This window comes from Eucalyptus grandis, chromosome 3, assembly GCF_016545825.1.
Source record: "Eucalyptus grandis isolate ANBG69807.140 chromosome 3, ASM1654582v1, whole genome shotgun sequence".
Taxonomy (NCBI): domain Eukaryota; kingdom Viridiplantae; phylum Streptophyta; class Magnoliopsida; order Myrtales; family Myrtaceae; genus Eucalyptus; species Eucalyptus grandis.
The window spans coordinates 67,839,779-67,847,989 of NC_052614.1; positions in this window are offsets into that span (position 1 = coordinate 67,839,779).

Below are 8,211 nucleotides of genomic sequence, written 5' to 3' on the forward strand. Positions count from 1 at the left end.
GGTGATGCTACCATTGTTTGTTACAAAAGCCCATGGACGTTGGAAAAATAAAATAGTGTGGACTTCAGGGTTTGGTTGAAAGGTTCTCAATTCTTGTTGTAAGAGCTGCTTTTAGTGAGTGGGAGGATTAAACCAATTGAGGAAGACTAAGAGATTTTTGTCACTTTCCTTTTCAATGTTTCAACTAAGTCCAAATATGCTAGTGAGGTTGACAATGAATCTTCTGGTTGGAATTTCAATAGTTATTGAGTACTTATTGGTTAAGTACCATAATAACCACTGGAGTTGATCAGGGAAGTCATCTTCCTTCTAGAATAGAGGATGTATGAACGGATAGTCTGGATTTAATCCAAAAGGATAAATAATTGAACCACCATGGAGTCTAAATAGATCTGTGTGGCATTGCCACATGAGGTTTTCTATATTTTCAATGAGGCTATCATTCTGGACTTGTTCAACAATTTCCTAGGGGTATTGCCAATTTGGCCAATCTCGTATTCTTTCAATCTTATATTTTTCATTGTGTTAAAGAGTATGGAAAGCATGCCTCATGATGTATATGTTGATTTCTGCTGGTACCTTTGATCTCGATAAGAAGTCAGCAAGCACGTTTTTCTTTCCAGCAATGTGTTTTGTTTCAAAAAAGTATTTTGAAAACCATTCAGCCCATCGAAGCAGTTGAGAATTTGGAACCTATTTCTGTTTGAACTTGGTCATCTGAGGAAAAGATGCCATGTTTAATTCTACCAGGAAGTGATGACTGGTGAGATAGAAATCGAACTTTTTTATCCCTTTTTTCATCGCCAAGATTTCTTTGAAAGTTGAATGATAATGCATTTCAGCTTAGGAAAACTTTCCACTTTTGTAGGCACAAATGTGTCTTTTACCATCAATTTCTTCAAACAGGATGATCGCCCAGTATTCATCACTAGCGTCAGTTTAGAGAATTCTCTTTCTTGTTAATGGGATTTGTAATGGAGGAAAAGTCTACATGATCTCCTTAATTTCAGCAACTGCTTTAATCTGAGATTTTCCCTAAGGTAGGGGATTTTTCTTCAGCATCGATTGCAATGGAATTAGCAGCTTTGCAATGTTTGGAATAAAGTCTCTAAGATAATTAATTATCTCAAGAAATTGCTTAACTTGTTTTGTCGTGAAATTCTCTTCAGGAAACTTTAACAGTTCCTGAGCAATATACGGCCTTGGATAGTATGTATCTTTGTTAAGATGCATACCAAGGAATTCAATTTCTCTGTGAGCAATGTTCATCTTTCTTTGAGAAAGCATGATCCCATATTACTTTACAATATTTGCAAACTGCCCAAGATGTTGGCAGTGGGATTCCTCATTAGGGCTGTAAAGTAAGATGTCATCGATATATATCTCTGCATTTGAAAAAATCAGTTGGAAGATCCGACACATGGCCTTATGGAAAATGGATGGTACCACCATTAGGCCAAAATAAATAATTTTCCATTGGAAATGTTGGTTTGGGATACGGAATCCTGTTTTTGGTTTGTCTTTAGGATGGATGCCCAATTGCCAATCCTTCTTTAAAATCAAACTTGGAATAAATATGGGCTTTGATAATCCGATAAAGAGGGAATTTTTGAAAGGTAAATGGAATTTGTTATCTTGGAGGAAAAGGTTAAGAGGCTAATAGTTAATTATCAGTCGCATCTTTCCTTTATTTTGCTCGGCACGTTTATTGACATAAAAGGCTTCACAAGTCCATTGAGAATTTGAAATTTCAATAAGGCCTTACTGCAATAGCTCTGAGCATTCATTCTGAGCCAAAACTAGATGTTCTGGCTTCATTCTTTGGGGATAGACATTAGGAAAACTTGCTTGAGGTTTGGATCGGCTCTAATACCATAGAAAAGCTTAAGCATTTCCCAATAATATTTATTGAGATGTCTTTTCTGGAGAGAGTAGCATTTTCTTTCGAAAAATTCTCTCCTTTTGAGCTTATGAAGGTCAGAAAGTTTTCCAATGAAAAAATGGTATAGAAGGGTAATGGCATGACCAAAGTCAGGCGAAAGTAAAAACTGAACCCGGTCTTGTTCTGTCACCATTTGCCACCAATGTTTGAAGCTGCCTGTAAACCTTGTGACAAAACCAAAGAGGACATCATACTTATCTTGATTGGTAAGAGCTTGGGCATTTAACCAAGTATGGAATTCCTCAAATCTTTCTGGTCATTTAGAATATGGAATTGATGAAGTTACTGGTACATTAGGAAAGGAATTGATGGCAGGGATTGAGAAGGATGAAAATGATGAGAAGGATATTGAATCTGATTCAATATCAAAGATGTTTGGAAAAGCTGGTTTTTATAGAAATAAGATATGGTCTTTCAAAGTGACAAGATCAGGCTAAGGATTAGGATGTTCTTCTCGATTGCCCAAATCCCTTAGAAAAGATTATAACGGATTCGACAACATCAATTGATTTGTCTTTTCATTTATAACAAGCGAGAATTCTTCAGGCATCTTCTCTTTTCCCTTTTATTTCCTTATTCGGTCTAGTTCCTTGAGGCGACTTTGCATTTGCACCACATCAGTCTTATCTTTAGGTGGGGTTTCCATGATAACAACAAAGATAGACGTATTTTGAGTGGGTGGAGGAGACGAATGCTTTGTCCGCAATGTAGTTGGGAATGGATTGAAAGGATTGAATCTTTATTCTTCAAGGAGTTAAATTTTCCTTTTGAGCTTTTTTATCTCTGCCTTGGGACTTTCGAGATGGTGATACCTCGAGTGTTGTCCGGATTCCAAAGCATGAAGCTTTTTTTTTGGAAGTCTGAAAGCATTTTCTTGGTGGTTTCATCATATCTTTGAAGATCTTATTGCACATTTACAATCTTTGAATCAATTGCTTTGAACGCATTGTTATGTGCTGAAAGAGTCTTCGATTGCTAACTCAGGACGGCTTCAGCAATAGGAGTTCTTTTTTGTCTCCCATGTTCATCCACATAAGTGGGGGCAGGTATTTTGGGTGCATGGCCATATCTGCCTTGTGAGTTAATAAATTCTTCTAGAGCATGGAATGAAAATTTCAAACTTTCTCGAACAAGAGGAGGAAAATCTGTCTCTTGGAACATGGCAATGGAAGAACTCGGTGGTGTTTCTTTTGGAGTCTCAAGTGGGTAGGAATGCTTTTTTGCCCACTACAAGATTGGCTTAAAAAACGGGGAAAGAGCTGGCTTTTTCTAAGGATGAGGTGATGGTGGTGGATTTGGTGAAATGGAGGGTGGAGCAATGAACTCTGATGGTGGAGTTGGAGCATATGAAACCATAGACTGGAATTTATCTCACTCACCTAGAGTATCAACAGAGGAGTCTCCATTCAAGTACCTTCGATACATAGGATCCTTTGGCTTCTTGTGTTTCCGTTAGGGTCTTGCATTTGGGTCTATCTTGTCATGAGAGTTTTTACAATAAGAGCATTGACAAAAAGGGTTCCAAAAGCAGTGATCATATCGGTCTTTGTAGTGATGGGCAAGATTTCCATTACTCTGGAAATGTTGAATAAGCTTTTTCGGATCTAGCTTGGAAATTGACTTAGGAACACATGGTTCAATCATAAAGAGGGTTTAGAAGATATAAGGACTTTCTTCCTTTTCCTTGCCAAATTTGATGGAAATAGAGCCATCTTTCTTTCTGAAGAATTTGGAGTCTGAAGATTGAAAGGACTTGTTATTTTGATATGGCTTCTCATAGTTGGTGATCTAAGTTTCTGGAAGGAGTTTGGCCAACTTTTCCTTCGGTATTTGCCTAGGGACATAAATGCAGGATGCTTCGTCATTCTGCATAGAGTGAATAGAGCATCTTCATTTTCATTGTGGAAATTCAGATCAAGAGCATGGTTCTGCACTCAATAAATCATCTGGTAATGTAATGTTGCTAAGATAGAATCAGCAGTTTGAGAAACTCCAGTGAGCTGGACTTGAACTTTTAAAAAGGAAAGTAACTAAGGATCTGAAAGAGTGATATTCAAGTTTGGATACAAAGTTATAAAGAATGTTTTAGCATTCAAAGTAGTTTGAACAGTACCGATGCAAGCATGTTGGTACTCTAAGAACCGAATATCCAATAACACTATTTTTGCCACAACTGGCAAGCCCTTGCAACCCTAAAAACTAAGAGCAAGACGAACAGTTTCATAATGGACATGAGAATATCCCTGTTGGGTCCACTGCCTGGGAAACTCTAAAGGAATTTGAATAGTAACAAAATACTCATTTTCAGTAGCAGGAATGGGATGTTGATCGAACTTGGAGGACTAGACGTACTCCTTTACTTCCTTTAGAGTTTGGCAGATGAGTTGGCGGATGGAGCGAATAAGAAAGAATGATGAGGTGGGTTTAGCAAAAGCGAAATAGGGGTTCATAAGGGGAAGTTGGGTTTCAGAGATCTTAGTTTCATCACTAAGAGAGACTTCATAGAGATAATCTATCTTAGGAGCATTAGAAACACAAAAATCTAAGTGGATTGAAGAAGATAGGGATGAGGCGAGAGAAATAGATGCTTCGAGTATTTCTAGGTCAGTCATGATGCAAAGAGATCTTCTCAGCACTGGATTCACCTATTGAGCGCATGGAACGAATATTATTACAAACGAAACCTTGGCTTTGATACCATGAATGGACCTAGGCTTAGAACCGGAGAAGACGGAGTCAATTTTCTGCAGGTATGCCTTTCCGCTATGAGTGAACCTCTCCCGTTCAAGCCTTTCAAGGACAACCTTTTAGCAAAAAACCACTTTGACCTTTAGTTCAGAGTCTAGAGACACTCAAAGATGCCAGGATGGTAACGTTTCTAACTATTTAAGTTGCATTTCTTAGAGGATCTTACCAGGCTGGAGAAGAAGGAGTTTAGAAAGTCATAGAGAGTTTCACACAAAACACTCACTTTATTTCAAGGGACTCTGCCCCTACACATTACATCCTCCTTGCCTTTTATTGACATTATGAGGTTACACACAAACAAGAACCAAGCTCACGGGTTTTGAAATAAACAAAGGCTTCGGAAAATCCGACGGTAATTATTTTCAGTGATATGAACAGTGATCGTGAAGAGTGATTTCCTTAACCTACTGTTACAGTAATGCTACAATGACTTGCTAAAGTAATCTGCTACAATCGATAGTCTCGTTCGTCACGAGCATTATAGTCATAGTCTAAGTCATCAAAACTATGCATCTCTACCATGAGATGTTCTTTGTACTTTTGCTTGACTCCTGCAAGTGAATATGGTGAGAGAATTTGATTTGATGAGGATGCTTCCTCTTGATTCTGGACGAAGTTTGTAGTGTCAGCAGACATGTTTAACCGAAGCCAGTTAGATGGTTAAATATAATAGGATGTGTCCATGCCTAGAGATAATGACAAAGGCCCTTGATCATAGGGGTTTTGAGAAAGAGATCCTCCCCATTGTGCATAGGGGTCTTGAGAAGACTATGCAGGATCATATGTGTTTATCATTTCTTGTTCTCGTGATGATGCAGCTTGTCTGAATTCCTCGAGTGCTTCCTTGGCTTTTGTTGTAAGGCTATAATAATCCCATGCATTGGGTACATTATAGTTCCATATATCCTTAGGAATTGTTTTATTTTCCTAGCACAAAACTCTTTAGAGTTCTCGGTATTGGTGTTCACAACAACCAACAGGTCTTGGAAAAGATTTGTAAATCCAAGCTTTTGTAAGGTGCGATTGAGGTTTATAGGATGTGGTAGCTATAATCTGTGGAGCATCGATGATGCTACCATTGTTTGTTACAAAAGCCCATGGACATTGGAAAAATAGAATAGCGTGGACTTAATGGTTTGGTTAGATGGTTATCAATTCTTGCTGTAAGAGCTGCTTCTAGTGAGTGGGAGGATAAAAAAATTGAGGAAAATTAAGAGGTTTTTGTCACTTTCCTTTTCAATGTTTCGACCGAGTCTAAATATCCTGGTGAGGTTGGCAATGAATCTTTTGGTTAGAATTTCAATGGTTATTAAGTACTTATTAGTTAAGTACCATAATAACCATCGGAGTTGATAAAGGAAGTCATATTCTTTCCAGATTAGGGGATGTATGAACGGATAGTCCAAATTTAATCTAAAATGATAAAGAATTGAACTTCCATGGAGTCTGAATAAATCTGTGTGGCATTGCCACATGAGGTTTTCCAAATTTTCAGTGAAGTTGTCATTATGAACTTGTTCAACAATCCCCTGGGGGTATTGCAAGCTTGGCCAATCTTGTATTCTTTCAATCTTATACTTTTCATTGTTATAAAGAGTATGGAAGCATACCTCATGATGTACATGTTGATTTTTGTTTTGCCTTATGATTTTATTTATGATAATTAGTCTTGTGGATCCTTAATTTTTCGTTTAGTTAAAAAGTTCATGTATTTATTGATTACAAGTACTTAATATTTCAATATAAATTAGGAGGATTATATTATTTTATCGCTTATGAATGTAAAATTCGAAGCCGTATAGGATATCGGGCAGTTATAAAACAGGTTCCAATGGAAACATGGTTAGCCTAGGAACCGGATCGGAAAAACATGGTGGGTCAGGTATATGATCTAATACAAATAAGGTTCGGTATAGGGTCCAAAAAATGGGAACTGATTATAATAGGGTCGGGTACAGGATCCAAATCTAAATACTACCCACCTTGGACCCAATCACCCCTAATTTGCTTCGCTTACATATGAGGCCTAAAATGGGTTCATCCAGCACTCAATTCATCAGAGATTAGTTCTTGCACCAAAAAACATTCAAAGGCAAAAATAAATAAATAAAACAAGAGACACATAGAAGCCATCAAGGGGGGTCCGAAGACATGGCCAACATGGGTGTAGCCATTGCAGCTGTGCTGGCTGCAGTAGCTCTTCTTCAGACCTCAACTGCTGGGACCAAGTATGTTGTCGAGGATGACCGGGGGTGGTTGGTCCCACTCAAGAATCTAACACTCTACTAGACATGGGTTGAGTAGCACAAATTTGTGGTCGGCAGTGTTCTCGGTAAGCACACTTGAAAGGAAAGTTTTTGTGCTTTGGGTGTATTTGTTTTACGAAAAATGAATAATTTTGAAAATATTTTCCTAAGAGTTATCACTTGTATCGCTTATAAAATGCATAATTGAAAAATATTTTCACAATTTGCGAAATTATTTAGACATTAAGTATTATTGATAATAAAAATAATCTTCGTTAATTAATTAATTCAAGTGATACGGGCAATCATTTAAAAAAAAAAAATTTCAAATTATTTATTTTTCTGCGAAATAAATATAGCCTTAATTATACTTGTAGTTTTGCTTGCCATAGTTAGTTGTTCTTCTCATGGTAAAATTACATGTCTGCAGCTTCTAATTGAAAAATTTATGGTTGGTTTGTATTTGCAAAGCACAAAACATGGAAGAGAAATTAACTTTTACGCTAAATTCTACATGATTTTCGAAATACTTCTGGGACTGCAATTTGCTTTGCAAGTAAAAAAGTATAGCTAGTTCAGACCATAAACTTAAGGCGTATTGAGTCGAGCCGCCGCAAGCCAAGCTCGAGCTCAAGCTCAACAAGAATACTCAAGACTCGAATTTGAGCTCGAGAACGACTTGAAACTAGATAAGATCAATCCTGAGCAGTCATCGAGCCGAGCCCGAACGGGCCCGGTCTCATTTCAAGATTGCAAAATGCATGGCGCTAGTAATGATCATTCAATCAAACATTTCCTTCTCATTTTGGCCCCCCGAAACGTGGTCAGAGTTCAACTTCCAAAACGAAGAGGGAGGTGTGGCGAGGGTCGAGAAGGAAAAATTTGAATCGTGCGACTCCACAGACCCCATGGAAAAGGCCGAGGAGTACTACTTCGTCGGCACCAGGCGCAGGAGCTGCTTCTCGGGACAGAATCTGACCATCAGTGCCGGCCCCTCCCTTTCGCCGGAGGATCTCGCCGACCGCTCTTCACGGAAGAAGGCCGTCACTGTAAAGCCAACACCGATTCCCAGGCGTCCTAAGGTGATGCCTCCGCCCCCGCCCCCGTGCAGAAGAGTGGGGAGAAGGCTCTGCAGCTGAAGATCTCTCCACCCGAATAAATGCATGTTAAAAGTTATTTGTTTTAAGATATTTTCCCTCAGCTAGAGATATTTATACTGTATGTCTTTGATTCTTCCTTACCTTTTGCGCATATATTTCTGATGAATTGTGCATA